This window comes from Delphinapterus leucas, chromosome 9, assembly GCF_059928025.1.
Source record: "Delphinapterus leucas isolate spDelLeu-1000000601 "Yukka" chromosome 9, BTC_Dleu_Yukka2, whole genome shotgun sequence".
NCBI lineage: Eukaryota > Metazoa > Chordata > Mammalia > Artiodactyla > Monodontidae > Delphinapterus > Delphinapterus leucas.
The window spans coordinates 66,187,816-66,208,384 of record NC_143137.1 but is presented as its reverse complement, the minus strand read 5'-3'; positions in this window follow the sequence as shown (position 1 = coordinate 66,208,384).

The following is a 20,569-nucleotide window of genomic DNA, read 5'->3' as shown; positions in this document are numbered from 1 at the left end:
TCTTAGAATAATGTTGGGTTAATCAATAAGGAACATGTGAGTTGACATGAGATAGCCTGTCTTAGCGAGGATTTAATAATGGGGTCCATCCCTGATATTATTCTATTTTCACTCTATGGGTACTGGGAAAGTTCCTTAAAAAAATTGGCTTCAACTACCATTTTTATGTTGATGTCTTCTAATTCCATAATCAAATTCATATCTTTTTTCTTGGACTTCAAATAATTTATATTCACAACAGTGTCCTGTTCATTTTCCAGTCTCTTTTAAAGTCAATCAATCAAAAATAGAATTCATCCACTTTCTAAATCTGCAGTTTTTCCTGATGTATTTTTATATTGGTGAGTAGAATTATTATTGAACAAGACACATTTATCAGAAATTCGGAAATTATCTAAGATTCCTCATGTTTTCTTGTTCAATCTATATCCAATTTGTCAAATATAATTGATGTTAACTCTTAAATATTTTTCAAATCCCTCCTGTCTTTTTTAATCATGTTGTCATTAACTTAATTCAATACTAAATAGTTTCACCTTATATTAATAAATCATATTTAACTTTTAGATTCCATTTTTCATACTGTAAATCCATTCTCCATTTTTTGCTACAGTAAATTTTTAGTAACTCATTGAAAGAGCTTATGATTTTTTCTGGCTTAAAACCCTTCAGTGGTCCTCGTTGCATTAAGGACAAGTTTAGAACTTCTTGGGAAAACCATATAAAAATCTTTATAAAATAGCCCCTGCCTAACATTCTAGCTTCCTCTCCTATCATCACTATATACCTTCCTCTTCGTTTAATTATAACAATTTTAGATATTATGATATGTCCTGTTCTTCTGTCGCATCTCTTACACTGGTTGTTGAGTTCCATGAATCTTATCAACTGAATGTCATCAAGATTAATCACAGCATATGAATGAACTCTGATAACAGAATAACACCAGCCTCAAAATAGTAATACTAATGAACATTTATTGTATTCCCACGAACTAAATACTAGGCTTATTGATTTGCATATCATGTCATTTATCCTCACGAGAATATTTATAAACTGGTCATTGTTATTACTGGTGATGGCTCTGTTTGCCTTTATTTGCATTATCCAGCAGCATTTAGCACAGGTGACCACAGCCTCCTTCTTGAAGGACTTTTTTTTTTTTTTTTTTTTTTTTTTTTGCGGTACGCGGGCCTCTCACTGTTGTTGCCTCTCTTGTTGCAGAGCACAGGCTCCAGATGCGCAGGCTCAGCAGAAATGGTTCACGGGCCTAGCTGCTCCGCGGCATGTGGGATCTTCCCGGACCGGGGCACGAACCCGTGTCCTCTGCATCGGCAGGTGGACTCTCAACCACTGTGGCACCAGGGAAGTCTTTGAAGCACTTTTTTCATTTGAATTCTAGACATCCCTGTTTGTTCATTTCATTTCTTCCTTACTGGAACATATTCTCTTCCTCTCTCTTGACTCCCTTGCGAATTTCTTCTTATACTGCTATACTTTGTAGTATATGAGGGCTTGCTTAGCAAATTTTCTCTAATTTTCAATCACTTCCTAAGTTACCTTATTCAGTCTGATGGATTTAGATTTATCTGAAATGCAGGTGATTCTATGTATTTATTTTAGCAGAGACCTTCCATGTTAACTTTAGACTTATAAATCCAGTAACCTACTCAAACTCTTCACTTAGATACTATTCGACATGTCAGACAGCACATGTCCAAAAAGGAGCTATTCATTTCCAATCTACTTTTGTAGTCTTCTCCAACTCAGTAAAAGACAGCTCCATTTTTTCAGTTTACCTATCACAAAACTTGGCGTCATTTTTCATTACTCTCTCACCTGAACATCCTGATGCATCTGGAAATTTTGTGGTCAATAGCTTGTAAACACATTCAGAAATAGTCCACTGCCCACTACTCACCTCTGCCATTCATCTTGGAATGAGTCACCATCACCTCTTACTGAATTATTACAAGTTTCTCAACCCACCTTCTACTCTTGCTGCCAAAATCTGTACTCCATGCAGCAAAAGTGATCCTTTTAGAATTTCAGCCAAATAATGTCATTTCTCTGCCCAAATTCTTGATTTTACTCAAAGCAAGAGCTATGCACTTGCCAAGACCTACAAGGATTTACAAGAGCTGACCTCCCCCTCTGCCACTCTGACCTCTTCACATGTTTTGTTCTCCCGCTCACTCATTTCTAGCCACATTGGCTACATACTTGCTTCTTGACATTCTAAGCTACACCCTTTTCTACCTCATGACCTTTACATTTGATGTTCCCTCTTCCAAATATTTGCATAGTTTGCTGCCTCACTTACTTTAGGTCTCTACTCAAACACCCCCTTATTGATACAGTCTTCCATACCTTTCAACTACATAAAAAATTCAAAATCCTAAGCGCCTATTGCCGCCTTCATCCTTTCATTTGCTATCTGAGTTAGCCTAATTTCCATTTTCCCATAACAATCAACACTCTGTAATTTATTATATAGCTGTTTATTGTCTGCTTAGCCCTGCCCCCACCACTATTACTACAATTTAAGATTTATGAGGTCCAAAGATTTGGACTTTTCTGTTCACTGTTCTGTCTGTTGAGTTAAGAATGGCATCTGACACCTTAAAGCTGATGGTGGTGAGCGCTTTTACAGCCTAATGAGAGCCAATCCATTCTTCTTCTGTCAGATGGGGGAATATTAGTTCTTTCCTAATATTCTGAAGTTAGGGGTAGACATATCACATGCTTTGCCAAAAAAATGTGAGTAAAAGTGCTGAATGTTACTTCTAGGTGGCTGCTTGCAATTGTTGACTCTTGAATCTTCAGCCTCCTTCTTCCTCCTTGTGTGAAGAGCTTGGAAGCTCATGTTCATATGGAGGTGCCAAAAGATTGAAGCAGCCCGGAATGCTGAGTGGACACATGGTGGACAGCTGTTCTGGAGAACTGCCCAAACCCAGAGTGGATTTTCAGGACAGGGAAGTAAACTTTGGTGTGTAGCCACTGAGTATTAGGGAGTTTATTACCACAGCATAACCCACCCTATCTTGACAGGTGTAATAATCAATAAATATGTGTGGAATGAAGGAATAAATGATCTCTATTTTATAGAGTTGGAAGCAGAGTCACAGTGAAAGTATGTTATTAGCTTAGGGTTGTCCATGGCAACCTGGAGTCAAAGCTAAGCCACGTATAACATTTAAAACATGCAGCAATCATTTTAACCAAGAGAGAATAAACTGTGTATTTTATGGTTACTTGTAATATAAATCAGTGACAAACAGATCATAGTCCAATAATTGACTTAAAGCAATGTTGACATAGACATACTATAGGAAAATTATCTGGCCTTTCCAAGATTTTTCTTTGTATTCTTAAGTTATTAGAAAGTAAATGTCTAAAACTTTATCTTAGTGCCCTAAAGAGTAGTGAAGTATCATGAGGTTTACTTCAGTACTTTTCACTCTGTCTTCACAGGTCAATGCAAGACTTGTAACATGGTGGTTCTTTGTTTTTATATATCTATTTTCTTGGTGGGATGTGTTGTTCATGATTGTTCCTCCTATAAGGTTAATAATTCTTACTTGAGATTAATTAACTAAGACAATATATCTCTAACTACCTTAGCTTTTAGCTCCTGAAGCCAAGTTTCGTATGTAATTACAGAAAAGAAGGCTCTTGGTGGTGTTTACGTTTTGCTTAATTTTTTTTAACATGTTTATTGGAGTATAATTGCTTTACAATGGTGGGTTAGTTTCTGCTTTATAACAAAGTGAATCAGCTATACATATACATATATCTCCATATCTCCTTCCTCTTGTGTCTCCCTCCCACCCTCCCTATCCCACCTCTCTAGGTGGTCACAAAGCACCGAGCTGATCTCCCTGTGCTATGTGGCTGCTTCCCACTAGCTATCTATTTTACATTTGGTGATGTACATGTGTCAATGCCACTCTCTCACTTTGTCCCAGCTTACCCTTCCCTCTCCCCTTGTTCTCAAGTCCATTCTCTACATCAGCGTCTTTATTCCTGTCCTGCCCCTAAGTTCTTCAGAACCATTTTTTTTTTACTCCAGTAGACTTTCTCTCTCTCTCTCTGTGTCTCTCTTTCTTTTTCTCTCTGTCTCTCTCTCTTTCTCTCTGTCTCTTTCTCTCTCTCTCTGTCTCTCTCTCTCTCTCTCTGTCTCTCTCTGTCTCTCTCTGCCTCTCTCTCTCTGTCCCTCTCTGTCTCTTCCTGTTTTGTTACTTTAAAAATCCTTACGTGACTTCCTTTGGACCACATTCTATGTTGTCTTACAGGCCTATTTCAAAATGAATAGAATGTTCATTCCAAATGAATTGAAAATTCACTAGAGTTTATCAGTGAATTCAGTAAAGTTGCAGGAAATAAAATCAATACACAGAAATCTGTTGCATTTCTATACACTAACAATGAAAGATCAGAAAGAGAAATTGAAGAAATAATCTCATTTATCATCACATCAAAAAGAATAAAATACCCAGGAATAAACCTACCTAAGGAGGCATAAGACCTGTACTCTGAAAACTATAGGACGATGATTAAAGAAATCAAAGATGACACAAACAGATGGAAAGATATACCATGTCCTTGGGTTGGAAGGATCAATATTGTCAAAATGACTATACTACCCAAGGCAATCTACAGATTCAATGCAAGCCCTATCAAATTACCAATGGCATTTTTCACAGAATTAGAACAAAAAATTTTACAATTTGTATGGAAACACAGAAGACGCCGAATAGCCAAAGCAATACTGAGAAAGAAAAATGGAGCTGGAGGAATCAGGCTCCCTGACATCAGACTATACTACCAAGCTACAGTCATCAAAACAGTATGGTACTGGCACAAAAACAGAAATATGGATTAATGGAACAGGATAGAAATCCCAGAAATAAAGCCACACACATGGTCAGTTAATCTATGACAAAGGAGGCAAGACTACACATTGGAGAAAAGACAGTCTCTTCAATAAATGGTGTGGGGAAACCTGACAGCTACACGTAAAAAAACGAAATTATAAGATTCTTTAACACCAAACACAAAAATAAACTCAAACTGAATTAAAGAGCTAAATGTAAGACCGGATAATATAACACTCTTACAGAAAAACATAGGAGAACCCTCTTTGAAATAAATTGCAGCAATATCTTTTTTTGAGCCATCTCCTAGAGTAGTAATAAAAACAAAAATAAACAAATGAGACCTAATTAAACTCAAAAGCTTTTGCACAGCAAAGGAAACCATGAGCAAAATGAAAAGGCAACCTACAGAATGGGAGACAATATTTGCAAATGACATGACTAGCTAAGGATTAAACTCCAAAATTTACCAACAGCTCATATGGCTCAATCAAGAAAAAACAAACAAACATCCCAATCAAAAAATGGATAGAACTGAATAGACATTTCTCCAAAGAACATACAGCTGGCCAAAAAGCACATGAAAAGATGCTTAACATCACTAATTATTAGAGAAATGCAAATCAAAACAACAATGAGGTATCACTTCACACTGGTCAGAATGACCAACATCAAAAAATCTTCAAACAATAAATGCTGGAGAGGGTGTGGAGAAAAGGGAATCTTCCTACACTGTTGACGGGAATGTAAATTGGTGCAGCCACTATGCAGGACAGTATGGAGGTTCCTTAAAAAAATAAAAATAGAGCTACCATGTGATCCAGCAATCCCACTCCTGGGCATATATCTGGAGAAAAGCATGATTCAAAAGGGTACATGCACCCCAGTGTTCACTGAAATGCTGTTTACAATAGCCAAGACATGGAAGCAACCTAAATGTCCATTAACAGATGAATGAATAAAGAAGATGTGGTACATATATACAATGGAATATTACTCGGCCATTAAAAAGAATGAAATAATGCCATCTGTAACAACATGGATGGACCTGGAGATCATCATACTAAGTCAAGTAAGTCAGATGGAGAAAGAAAAATATCATATGATATCACTCATATGCAGAATCTAATTTTAAGAAGTTATACAAATGGGACTTCCCTAGTGGGGCAGTGGTTAAGAATTCGCCGGCCAATGCAGGGAACATGGGTTCGAGTCCTTGTCCGGGAAGATCCCACATGCCGTGGAGCAGCTAAGCTCGTGCGCCACAACTATTGAAGCCCACTCACCTAGAGCCTGTGCTCCGCAACAAGAGAAGCCACCAGAAGCCTGCATACTGCAACAGAGTGGCCCTCGCTCACTGCAACTAGAGAAAACCTGCGCACAGCAACGAAGACCCAACAGAGCCAAAGATAAATACATAAATTAATTTTTTAAAAAAGAAATGGACAACTTCCTTTAAAAAAAGTATATTTACAAAGCAGAAACAGACTCACAGACTTAGATAATGAACTTATGGATACCAGTGGGGAACAGGTGGGAGGGAGGGATAGATTGGGAGTTTGGGACTAACATATACACACTGCTATATTTAAAACAGATAACCAACAAGGACTACTCTATACCACCGGGAGCTCTGCTCAATATTCTGTAATGACTTTAATGGAAAAAGAACTTGAAAAAGAATAGATATAGGGACTTCCGTGGTGTTCCAGTGATTAGGACCCCGTGCTTCCACTTCAGGGTGCACAGGTTCTATCCCTGGTTGGGGAACGAAGATCCCACATGCTGTGTGGTGTGGCCAAAAAAAAAAAAAAAAAAGGTATGTGTATATGTATAACTGAATCACTTTTATGTACAGCTGAAACTAACAGAACACTGTAAATCAACCATACTCCAATACAAAATAAAAGTAAAAAAGAGAAAAGAAAAATGTTCATTTTAGTAAGTTTTTATTGTGGACAAACTGGATGCTGGAAAAATTCAAATAATCAACATAGGAATCATTTTTTTCTTTATAAATTAAAACATGCTTATTCTGTAAACTTAGATTAAGTCAACAGAAGAAAAAGAAAAGTGAACTATATCTTATAACCCAAAGATAAAAACTGTTACAATTTAGTGTTTCATTTTTACCTGCTATACATTTTAATGTTTTTATTTATATTTTATTTACATCCTTTTGTATGTGAGTAGAGAATTATTGGAAAACACAAAAAAGGGAAAAAAGAGCAATACTTTACATTATTAGGCTGTTCTATATTGCTCTACTCTATGGCATTTATAAAACTTTCAAACTATTTCTTCCTATTATCTATCTCATTTTAACAGAGTTTTTTCCTTTGAAGACGTATGGGGACTAGGATTTCATTGTAGGCTTTCACAAATTAATTGCTATCAATCTCTCATTGTGCTTATTTTTAGCAACTCACAATTTTTTTTTACATTAAAATCTTTTATAAATTGAAGTATAGTTGATTTACAATGTTGTGTTACTTTCTGGCATAAAGTAAAGTGATTCAGCAGCTTATGAGTTTATCAGCCCACTAAATCTCAACATTATAAAATTTCTATTAGCTAAGATTTTATTAAATCATTGACAATTTTATAATTAATTGTAAAATATTCTGTCTTAACATATAATTTTATAATAACACTAATCTCATAATAAACCTTCTATGTTCTATGAACTTGGTCTATTTATTCATATATGTCTACCAAAAAACCCTTTATTTTCATACATGCAGAAGATGTACAGACATCATTTTAGATATTTGACTCAACATTTTCATATTAGGGAGTCAACAACAAAAAATAACTTTCCATCTTCATCCAACCTTTGTTTTACTATTATATCTAGTTTAAAATTTATCCAATAATCACCATCAGTCCTTTGCTAAAAATTCCCAATCATCTCCTTACTGAATGAACCATCTGGTAGATTCCTAGAAAATACTCAAACATACAATATTCCTTGAAATTTACATGTTCATCAGTGTGTGTGTGTAGATTTGATCATTTGGTGACAGTCTGGCTGGACATAAAATCCTGACATGGCAGCTGCCTATCTTATAAATACTGCTTCACTCTTTTTTTGGATTCAGTGTTGCTGTAGAAATGCTTGACATCACATTGATTTTCTTTCCTTTGTTAGTGACTTAGTCTTTGTGCCTAGAGGCACTGGGGATTTTTTTTTTTTTGGAGCCTAATGTTACTGAGATATTTCTCAAGTTGTCTTGATCAATTTTCTCAAGTGTAAGGTATAACCTCTCTATATGTAAATTTTCTTATTCAGGAAAGAATAAATTTTACATTTTGGGGGTCACTTTGCTTATCTTTTCTCTTTTTACTTCTTTTCTACTTCTCTATTTTGGTTTCACTTTCTCAACTCTTCAGTTTGGTCTTCTACATCTCTTATGATCGCCTACTCTGCTTTGGCTCATTATCTTCTATATTTTACAGTTTTATAGTTTCACGTTTTCTGATTACTTGTACATCTCTTCTTTGCTTTTCATTTACAATTTTATTATTATATAAAGATATAACTACAATATATAATATATAACATTTATGCTATAATATATAATTTTATATTCTACTTGTATTGTGTTATATATTATTATAATATATTATTTATATATTATATGTAAGTATAATGTTAATATAATGAATAGTTTCTTTCATATGTTTTCTCATATGTGTAATTATTAGTCAATTCATTTTAATTCATGATGGAATAAGAAAAGATAAATAACTTGCTTAAGAAATCATGCATCAAGTAAGGAACAGAGCTAAAACTCAGATTTCAGCAGTGTGATTTCAGAGTTTGCAATCTCAAATATTAAACAATATACCCATCTCTCTCTCACTCTCCCTCTTGCTCTCTCCTTCTGTGTCTCCCTTTCTCTCTCTCCTGTTGTCTGTTTTCACCATCTTGGAATGTTTCCATGATCATGTAAAGAAGCTTGCTATACCTCTGGAAGATGGGAAATCATATGGAGGAGAACCAAGGTAGCCACACTAAGAGCCTTAGGAATCAACCAGGCATGTGCGTGGGGCTATCAAGGACAATCCAGCTCAAGCTGACATTACAGCTGACCAAAACTGCATGACAGAGGTCAGCCAGAACCATGTGGTACACAGAGGAGGTAACCCAGATAGGTTTTATTCAAACTGCTAATCCACAGAATTATGAACATATACATTGTTATTGACTTAAGTCACTAAGTTTTCGTGTTGTCTGCTATGCAGCAAAAAACAACTGCTACAGTACACATTTATATTTGCCTAAAGAAGAATGAGGGAAAATGCACATGAAGTTTTATACTGGGTAATTAAAGGAAGGGGAAATTATTCCATCTATATATAAAAGAGGAAATAATTAATACATTTTGAAAAGTAGTATGTCAGGAGAGAATGCTTATTGGCCATTTTCACTCTTTCCTCTGCGTATACGTGCTTAAATAGCGGGACCCTCCTTTTGCCACCTACTTACTCATTCTGCCCAGGGGAGGTATCTGGACGTTATCTGAAGGATAAACGGGTCTGTTCAGCGGATAATTTGCATTTCCATCTTTGAAGTCAGCTGACTTGCAGCAGGCCCTTTGCCAGTCTGCACACCAGAGGCAGATTCTGCCCCTGAGAGGGGTAAGAGAGCAGAAGTGGGGAGACCAGCTCTGGCCTTGCTCCCAGGACTATGATGGTGGTTTTGCCTAAGGCAGTAGTTCAGTATACAAAAGCTATATTCTCCAAAAATAATAAAAATGGTGATTATTTGGCCTCTCAATTGCAATATTGCTTTCTTTCTCAGTTAGTTCACAAATACATGTTACTTTGTTATAAACAGACAATGGACAATAATGTAATAAAGTGAAAACTGTATAGTTTGCAAATATATTTTATGATAGGTTAATGCACTTATTATGAAAATTAGTAGTGCCCTCCTAGGCAAAACGATATGCTGTTTTGTTTAGCTGATTTTTACAATATACCTAGGTAGGTCTTCCTTAAATTTTCCTCTGACATTTTCAGTGCCCAGGACAAATATCTAAGCAGGTGATCCATTTACTCACATTCTTTAAATATATGAAGAAGTTAATATTTAGAAAGAAACAGTAGATGAAATAAGTGTTTGTTCAATTCAATTGTATTTTGGGCTCGCCTGGAAACCACAGAGAAAAGCGATCCAGAGTGACTTAAGTGTAATTGATCTTTTACATTGGTCACATAACCCTTTGACTTTGGTTACTATATAAAGCTGCAGACTTTCCCAAAATATTTTTGTATCATCATGTTTCATTTATTTTAGAAAAGGATGCTGTTTCCAGCCAAGCTAAATGGAAATACTTGAGTTTACAGAAGCATTCTATACTGCGACCTTTAAATCACCTGGAAAAGAGCTCAAAGCACCTTTGACTACTTAATCAAATTATAAAACACTGAATTTCACTTCTTTCCCAGAAGGAAAAATATACGATAACTCTATTTGAAATAGCTAATTTCTCCATAGACTTAGATGTAATATAGAACAAATTCTTTCCGCCCACACATACATCTGTAATCTGTAAAAGGTGAATTATCAGCTCGGCCAATGTCTTCCCTGTTGGCACCGAATGACTCAGTGTAACCACAATAGCAGTAACTGATTTTGGAAAAATTTCTCGTGTCTTTGAATAGGGTTACCCAATTTAGAAAATAATGTAATCATCTATTATAATCAAGCCAGGTAGCTACTTAGCCTATCTTTAAATAAGCGCTTCTAGAAAAATAAATGCTTTGGTATCAAATCAGAATCAGCGAACACCAATTGTGTGACCCTGCAATGACCAACTCTGAAGTATCAGACTCGAAGAGACGGAGTAACTTAAAATAGAGCAAGAGAGCAGCCATCTGGAAACCAGTGCGGCTCGGTGTATAGATTGAATCTACCAAGACAGCAGAGGATATACCTGCAGGCTGAAAGATCACTATGGTGGTGTAGTGCAACACCTTGCAAAGTCTAGCACAAGCCCCTCGTGTACTAACATGTTCACAGGGAAATTTGGTTTAGGAAAGGAACAGGGCAAGTGCATTGCTGGTACGTTGTTCACTCAGAGGCAAATATTCACTTAAGGTAATTAGCTTGAATAGTGAGATTTTAATCATTTCATTCTCAACGTAAATATTTGACTAATCTATATGAAAGGTATTTATCTTCTCTATAGTTGGCTCTGCTCCCCAGCATTAGTACCGTGTGACAGATGGCTGATGTCAGCTCTGCTTGGAAGAACTCAGTTGGCAATATTAGCATGGCATATTTCTGGGGACTTGTGATATGCTATGAGATGATGAAAAATAAAAGTGTCCAAAAGGGAATTCCCCAAAGCAAATATATTTATATGATTTGATACTCTATCTTACTGCTTCAACATAAAGAGATATATAGCCCATTTAATTAATATTTTACTTAAACATATCCTGGCAAGTATTCAGAGTACCACTAAACATACTTTTTCAATACTGGTAGTTAACAATATCATAAGCCCATTGGTTGTTTATATTTTATTTATCCTCACTTTTGTTCAGTATATGCAGATAGAACAATCTTAGTGCTAGCAACTTGGACTCTCACACAGAACACCAGCAATTATGGCAGTGAAGGAGAGTGGGTGGAGTTTGCAGTGTCAAAGTAGACTTTTACAAAATTCTCATCTGAGGTGTCTAGAATGACCTTCCAACTTGGCTCTATGCTCTGCAATTTGTTGTTGCCGACACAGGGTCAATGATTTCACTTTTCACTGTGTTCCCTCTCCCTCACACTGCCTGCAGCCACTAAGCGGCCTCTGTTAAAACCTTTGGTTTTGGAAAGGAAGAAAAAGATGCGGTCAAAATTGGGGTGCATAGCGGGGAGGCTAGAGGAGGGAAAGATCTAGGAAGATTTTCTTTTAGTGGGAGAATTAACCTTTAAATACTAATAAAGCATTGACTATGCTCCTGGCACTCTGCTGGACACTTCACATAAGTTAACTTATGTATTTAATGCCCTGAACAACCAAGTGAGGTAGGAGCCAATAATGTTTCTGTAAGGAAACTGAGGAACAGAACTCTTCAATAGTCTCAGACCTGATTTGTGGTGGAGTTGGGTTCAAACTGAGGCAGTCTGGCTTCAGCGTCTGTGCTCTAACTACTAGGCTAGAGACAAGAAAGCAAAGACTCCATCCCTGAAAGGGAGGGCAGAGTAGTGAACTGTAGCCATCAGACTTGTATATTTGGTTTTGTGTCCCTTCTTTAAATTAATTTTTATTGGAATATAGTTGCTTTACAGTATTGTGTTAGTTTCTACTGTATAGCAAAATGAATCAGCTATACATATACATATATCCCCTGTTGTTTGGTTTTGTGTCTTATAGAAGAGTATAACCTCCTTGAAGAAAGGGTTGTGCTTTATTATTTCTCTTTCTTTCTCTTTTGTTCTCTCTACAGTACAGTATACTGCCTTGAAAAATAAATTAAATACAATGACCATAACAGAAACAAAGAGATTTTATAGATATGAAGGAAAATTTTTAAAATTTGATAATATTATGTTTAGGTGAAAGTAGAAGGCGAAAATAACAAGACAATAATTCCTTTCATAATGAGACAATGTCTTGTAAGGGATTATTATTTCACTGTAGATCTGCACACATCTAGCATACATTTGGAATCTGTTCATGCCATTAGCAGTACTGCTGATGGGACTGTTAATTTAAATAACCTTGGAAAGTTTCCTGAATTTAAGACTAGATTGCTACTAGTATTTCCTTTCCTAAAGACCTATATAATCAGAAGTAGAGGATCAATGTTTCTTTTCTTTCTTTCTCCATTTTTTTTTTATAGCTCCAGTCTTTGGGATACCTCTGAGTTATTCCATTTGTTGCTATTATTTCAACGCCCCCAAGAATCTCCCAGGTGAAATATTCACAGTCATTCTTTAAGTAAGGTAATTTTCTAAGATTTCATGTTCCCAACTATTTAATCACTTAAAGACAATTGCATAATATAAAAATATGACTCCAAATATTCATGTTTAAAATATATCTTTTTCAGGTGTCGTAGGAGTTTATTATTAAAATTTTAATCTCAAATTAAAAGTTAATAATCTTTATATATACATATATATACATATATATACACACATACATATATTCTAAAATCAGATATACTACAATGTTAAAGTGAGGTATTTGGCAGGTGTAATATAAAGATGGCTAATACCTTGAGACAGATGCCTTTGTCTCTCATCCTTATGTACCAGAGAAATGTACAAATAAAATGTGACCCTGGCACTTATCAGGAAGTGTTTTATTAATTTTCTAGCTTTTTATAGGGAGTAAAGTGAAAGTGTTCTAAGTGACATCATTAAGGAAAGTTTTTTCTTTATCTATCATCTGAAAAACAATATATCCAACAAATTATAATTAACCCATGACACTTGTAGGTATCTATGATGGCTTTGCCCATTATACCGGCAAATTTGAAACAAGTCAGCCTTCTAATGGCAGCAAAAATATGTCGCATTTTACCTTGCTTGTGTTCACTGTGCGTGGCTGGCAGACCCAACCCCTGCTACGGAGAAATGGAGACTGACAGAAAAACGGTGAAACCGGTTTAACGGTGCTGTGTATTTCCTCTCTAAGTATGATTAAATAATCATAAGAACTTCTCTAAGGGCTAATCTGCTATATTTTCCAGATTTTCACCTTGGGGACATATTGTCCCTTGTCACTGAAACCTCGGGGACAGAAGGGAACGCCACAGGGTGGCACAACAGGAAGCCGAGACACTGATGAAACAGTGTTCAGTTAATGAAGGCATGGCCCATGGCCTCCGCTGCTCTGCCATATGTTTGAAGAAATGCTAATGACTACAATTCAAATACCTTTTTCATCTTAACTATATGTAAATGTGTTTATAAATGCTCTCTTATAAATATACGATCACATTTTTAAAAGCCAAGTGCTAATGTTGCTTTCAACATCTATAATACACAATAATTAAAACTTAAGCAATTCTGCTTAATTATACCTTATGGGAAACTGTACAGTAATTTATAGAAATTAAGCAGAAAAACAAAGATCAACAGAAATAAAGCAGCAGTTGAACAACTGAATAATAAATCACTTTGATCATTAATTTACAGCAGCAAAATCATTGTAAGAGACTTCGATCTTAATTCTTAAACAGCTGACTTGTGAAAAAGAAGGTGTTAGAAATTTGAGTATTCCTTGTAAGAGCACAGCTTCATTGTCTATGTCTACACTATTTGTTTTTATGCTGCCCCTCCAAAATCAAGCAGCAATTCTGAAAATTTTCAGTCTTATACCTCTGATCTCAGATTGCCCCGCTGCCCATTTTCCTGTATTTTCGCTAACGTTGCAGGTGATTATTCATTATAATATTGTCCACTTAAGAATGACCCATTCTTCAGTTACCCATCCTCCATAATGGCTGTTTGTTTAAAAGAACCATTTGGCACCCAGTTTGGGATCTTTTGTAAATTATGTCTTTTTTTAAACTGTTCTAAGGGCTCACTTGATTAAGTCTTTGACAGTTCAGCTAACTACATTCTAATTTTCAAAATTTTCACACTCAGAAATGCTCCCTCTGAATGCTAAACATGCTCAATTTTATGGATTAAAATTCTATTTAATTAATGAGATCAATACACATATGTATGTATTAATAGAAATAAAAATCTTAAGCTTGAATAGCCGTTACTTTTATGTTTCAGTAGAAATAATTACTGCCATTAGTTTTAAGGTCTAAAACAAAACATATTTACTTAAACTCTTCTTTACTGTATTTCTGTCTTTTCTTTTGTTAATATAAGTATTTTTTTAATGTTTGCATGATTAATTCCTTTATCTTCCTTAACAGCTGCTGAATTTCTAGCTTTCTTAGAACTTCCCCACATGGAGGTTATGAAAGTATTACTTTGTTTTATTTTATTCTAATGCTTTATATTTTCTATTTCAACAGTTATAGGCTTAATCCACTTGGGATTTTTCAAAAAATATGATGAAAGGTAGGGATCTAATTTTACATTCATTTAAGTAGATAGACAGTTTTTGAATACCATTTATTCCATGTATAAATCACTAGATTTATTCCCCTGTATACATGTATCTGTGTCTGAACTCTTGTCCTGGGGCTCTTATCTGTTATTTATTTTCTAACAGTATAAACTTTGAATTTCAGAAGCTTTATAATATTGGGTTGCCCAAAAATTTCATTCGTGTTTTCTGTAACATCTTACTGAAAAAGCTGAACGAACTTTTTGGCCAACCCAGTATATTTTAATACACAGCAGAACAAGTCCCTCATTCTTTACTCTTCTTCTTTTTTTTTTTAACGTCTTTATTGGAGTATAATTACTTTACAATGGTGTGTTAGTTTCTGCTTTACAACAAAGTGCATCAGCTATACATATACATATATCTCCATAACTCCTCCCTCTTGTGTCTCCCTCCCACCCTCCCTATCCCACCCCTCTAAGTGGACACAAATCAACGAGCTGATCTTCCTGTGCCATGCGGCTGCTTCCCACTAGCTAGCTATTTTACATTTGGTAGTGTATATATGTCCATGCCACTCTCTTACTTCATCCAGCTTAGCCTTCCCACTCCCCATGTCCTCAGGTCCATATTCTACGTCTATGTCTTTATTCCTGTCCTGCCCCTAGGTTTGTCAAAACCATTTTTTTTTATATTCCATATATATGTGTTAGCATACAGTATTTGTTTTTCTCTTTCTGACTTACTTTACTCTGTATGAAAGTCCATAGGTCCATCCACCTCACTACAAATAACTCAATTTTGTTTCTTTTTATGTCTGAGTAATATTCCATTGTATATATGTGCCACATCTTCTGTATCCATTCATCTGTTGATGGACACTTAGATTGCTTCCATGTCCTGTCTATTGTAAATAGGGCTGCAATGAACATTGTGGTACATGACTCTTTTTGAATTATGGTTTTCTCAGGGTATATGCCCAGTAGTGGGATCACTGGGTCATATGGTAATTCTATTTATAGTTTTTTAAGGAACGTCCATACTGTTCTCCATAGTGGCTGTGTCAATTTACATTCCCACCTAAAGTGCAAGAGAGTTCCACTTTCTCCACACCCTCTCCAGCATTTATAGATATTTTGATGATGGCCATTCTGACTGGTGTGAGGTGATACCTCATTGTAGTTTTGATTTGCATTACTCTAATGATTAGTGATGTTTAGCATCCTTCCATGTGTTTGCTGGCAATCTGTATATCTTTGGAGAAATGTCCATTTAGTTCTTTTGCCCATTTTGGGATTGGGTTGTTTTTTTTTTGATATTCAGCTACATGAGCTGCTTGTAAATTTTAGAGATTAATCTTTTGTCAGTTGCTTCGTTTGCAAATATTTTCTCCCATTCTGAGGGTTGTCTTTTCATCTTGTTTATGGTTTCCTTTGCTGTACAAAAGCTTTTAAGTTTCGTTAGGTCCCATTTCTTTATTCTGGTTTTTATTTCCATTTCTCTAGGAGGTGGGTAAAAAAGGATCTTGCTGTGATTTATGTCAAAGAGTGTTCTTCCTATGTTTTCCTTTAAGGGTTTTATAGTGTCTGGCCTTACATTTAGGCCTTTAATCCATTTTGAGTTTATTTTTGTGTATGGCATTAGGAAGTGATCTAATTTCATTCTTTTACAGGTAGCTGTCCAGTTTCCCCAGCACCACTTACTGAAGAGGCTGTCTTTTCTCCATTGTATATTCTTGCCTCCTTTATCAAAAATAAGGTGACCGTATGTGCATGAGTTTATCTCTGGGCTTTCTATCCTGTTCCATTGATCTATATTTCTGTTTTCATGCCAGTACTGTACTGTTTGATTACTGTAGCTTTGTAATATAGTCTGAAGTCCAGGAGCCTGATTCCTCCAGCTCTGTTTTTCTTTCTCAAGATTACTTTGGCTATTCGGGGTCTTTTGCGTTTCCATACAAATAAAAAAAAAATTGTGAAATATTTTGTTCCTGTTTTGTGAAAAATGTCATTGGTAGTTTGATAGGGATTGCATCGAATCTGTAGATTGCTTTGGGTAGTATAGTCATTTTCACAGTGTTGATTCTTCCAATCCAAGAACATGGTATATCTCTCCATCTGTTTGTATCATCTTTACTTTCTTTCATCAGTGTCTTACAGTTTTATGCATACAGGTCTTCTGTCTCCTTAGGTAGGTTCATTCCTAGGTATGTTATTATTTTTGTTGCAACAGTAAATGTAAATGTTGCAACAGTAAATGGGAGTGTTTCCTTAATTTCTCTCTCAGATTTTTCATCATTAGTGTATAGGAATGCAAGAGATTTCTGTGCAATAATTTTGTATCCTGCTACTTTACCAAATTCACTGATTAGCTCTAGTAGTTTTCTGACAGCATCTTTAGGATTCTCTATGTATAGTATCATGTCATCTGCAAACAGTGACAGCTTTACTTCTTCTTTTCCGATTTGGATTCCTTTTATTTATTTTTCTTCTCTGATTGCTGTGGCTAAAACTTCCAAAACTATGTTGAATAATAGTGGTGAGACTGGAAATCCTTGTCTTTTTCCTGACCTTAGAGGAAATGCTTTCAGTTTTTCACCATTGAGAACGATGTTGGCTGTGGGTTTGTCATATATAGCCTTTCTTATGTTGAAGTAAGTCTTCCTCTTTTTTTTAACCCCAAGTTTCTTGACATTTCCCTTATATAAATTTATAGAATTTTTGATCTTTATCCACACCTACTTCAGCCCCCAATATCATACATGATTTAAAAAAGAACAGATGCAATATTATGAATCAGAAAAAATATGTCACGCTGAATTTAAGATTTGTCCCAAGGGCTAGAGATAAAATGCACCTCTCTGTGCTATGTGTCTTCCCAAATTCCATTATTCTGCCTTCAGCTAAGAGGTAACCACTATTTAAATTTTGTATTTATCGTTCCCTTTATTTATAGTATACATAAATAATACATAACTCTTTGGGAGAATATTTAAAATGGTATCATAATGTATTAGTCCCTTGGACTTGTTCTCATCCACATTATGTACCTAAGATTAATCTTTGTGATTGCATGTAGAGTTTATTAATTTCTACTGCTGTATACCATTTCATTGTGGGAATGTGCTTCAGCTTATTTTTCCATTCTTTTTTGGTGAAAATATGAGATATTTTAATCATTTTTTTATTATGACTAGGATTGCTATGAACATTTTATACATATCCTGGTGCACAAATACAAGAATTTCTCTAAGCTAAATACTTGTCAGAGGATTTGCTCATAGTATGTGTCATTGTTCAACTTTACAAAATAATGCTACATTGTTTTCTAACGTGCTTGTGTCAAACATCCACGCATTTCTATTGTGTGTGTATGTGTGTTTGTGTATTTGTGTAATGTTTGTTTTTTGCCTGTAAGGTTTTAATTTGAATATGCATTAAATTATTTCACTTTTATTCCACAAAATACACTCACTGGAAATTTTGTTCCAGCCCATATAGAAATAATCTTTAATCACTACTGTAATGTTGAACCAATTATTTAACAGCTGTAATCTGTTTTTTCTTCAGAAATATGAGTAAAGAATAGAACCTAATTAATTTAGCCATTGCTAAAATGAAATAAAAGGGATAGTTTAGGAAAACACTTAGCACACAGTCTGAAACATAGAAAATGCTAGGTAAATGCCAAGTGTTTATTTCTGTAGTTGTTATTGTTACATGGTGAATAAAATCTCTGGGCCTGTTTTCTTCAATGATTTGAGGGAAGTAAATCATTTGTATTAGTTTAATTGACTATGTGAACATTGGAGAAGGCAAAAGATTAACATACATAATTTTTAATCTAGACAACTCTACAGCTCATTCTCCAGTGAAAATTTAAAAATTAATTACCCAGATATTTTAGCTATGTATACTCAAACACAAAGCATTACTGTAATATTTATCTGAATGTTTAAGAATTGTGTTGACAGATTTGGTAAAGTTTTCTAATTCCTCCAAAAGTCTATTTTCTTTACATACCAAAAAAGGTACCTGGTTAGGAAGACAAGAATACTATTTAAATGTGTTAAGAGTAAAAATGGAGGTGGGAGATGACTAATGCAAGCTAAAAAACAAAAGACAAAAGTTAAGCAACTTTGTCAATGCAGGTGAAAGAATGAGTGATGAAAAGCCATTAGACTGAGTGGGTAGATCTAGAAAATAAAGGTCAGTGGTCCTTCTTCAAATGGGCTTGACCACAAATTTATCAGGATGTATTTGAAAACAAGCTAATGCATTTTTATCCCTCCCTAGGAATGTCATATATGGATATTTCCCTCTTGTTAGTTCTGCTTTGCTTTAGGGGACTCTGACTACATAGGGGCACCCTGTACTTTCTCTAGCAAAGGCCTCTTAGTAAAGACATGTCACATGGATAAGACAAAAACTGACAAAAGGGCAACTTCTTCTTCTTTCTTCATTGACGATGATTACAGGATAGAATACATTCAAAGACATAATGATTGAAATTCATTTCCCAGACAGGACTCCCAGGAAAGAAATATGAAAGGATCAGTGATAGAAGTGGACATTGTTTACTGGTAAATCATTTGCATAATGTTTACATATGAATATATTACTTATGAGTATGTACTTTTCTCATATTATTTTTCTTAATTAATTTGATTTGTTTTTTTAACTACAAGGGGCAGTGTCTCTCTTTCTCCTTCTGTCTGGTATTGTTCCGGGTCATAATAGGTTCTGTCAATCTATTTCTCGTCTTATGGCCACTTAGAGATGGAAAAATGATACATTTGTCCTGGGGTTTGTGAATATGGTGCAAAGCATATGGAAATGATGCAAAGCATATGGAAATGCTTCCAAATAATGTGTAATAGCAGGTTAAGGAAGTGAAGGCTATCTTGAAGTTTTATGACTTACTAGGGAAAAATTGATGATTGAGAAATTTGGAGGTTTAAGGGGAGACAATTAAATAATTTACATATGTGACCTGGAAACTTGACACCTGTTCCTTGGACCTCAGGGAAGGTCTAGGATTCTCTTTTTGAGAAAAGCAATCTTCCTTACAGTTCATGTTCTGCTTGGTGAACCACACTAGTGATCCCTTCACTGTGACATGAAACATGAAAATATTTCAGCACAGACTTTGAACAAAGCAGAGATCTTGGGAATGGGGTGCTCTCCTTGATGAGGATAGAACTTATGTAAGAACTTGCAACACCAATGAATAATTACTCAAAATTCCCAATAATTAAATAAAAATTGCACAGAGTGAATGAGAGAAAAGTGCGGTGTCATATAGAGGATTATTACTTGCTAGGCATGGAAACTGACCATATAATAAACGAGTCTTCCTCAAACTTCTACCTGGAAAGAATGTTGCCATCTTCCCATCACTTTCCTTCCTCTCCTCAGAGGCCCTGTCCTTTTAACTCTTGGCCTTCCTTTCCAGATACTATCAATTAGCAAATTGATACTCCAGCAATTAGCAAAACCCCAGCCTCTTCCATCAGGGACTTGGTACATGTCATAATTGAAAGCTCTCTCAGTTTGGGGGTAGGGGGGATTTTGAAGTTGGGGATAGAATAAACAGGGAAGTAATCTGGGGTTTTTTTTTTGCACAATACATTTTAGTTACGCCTCACTTATTAAAAAGTAA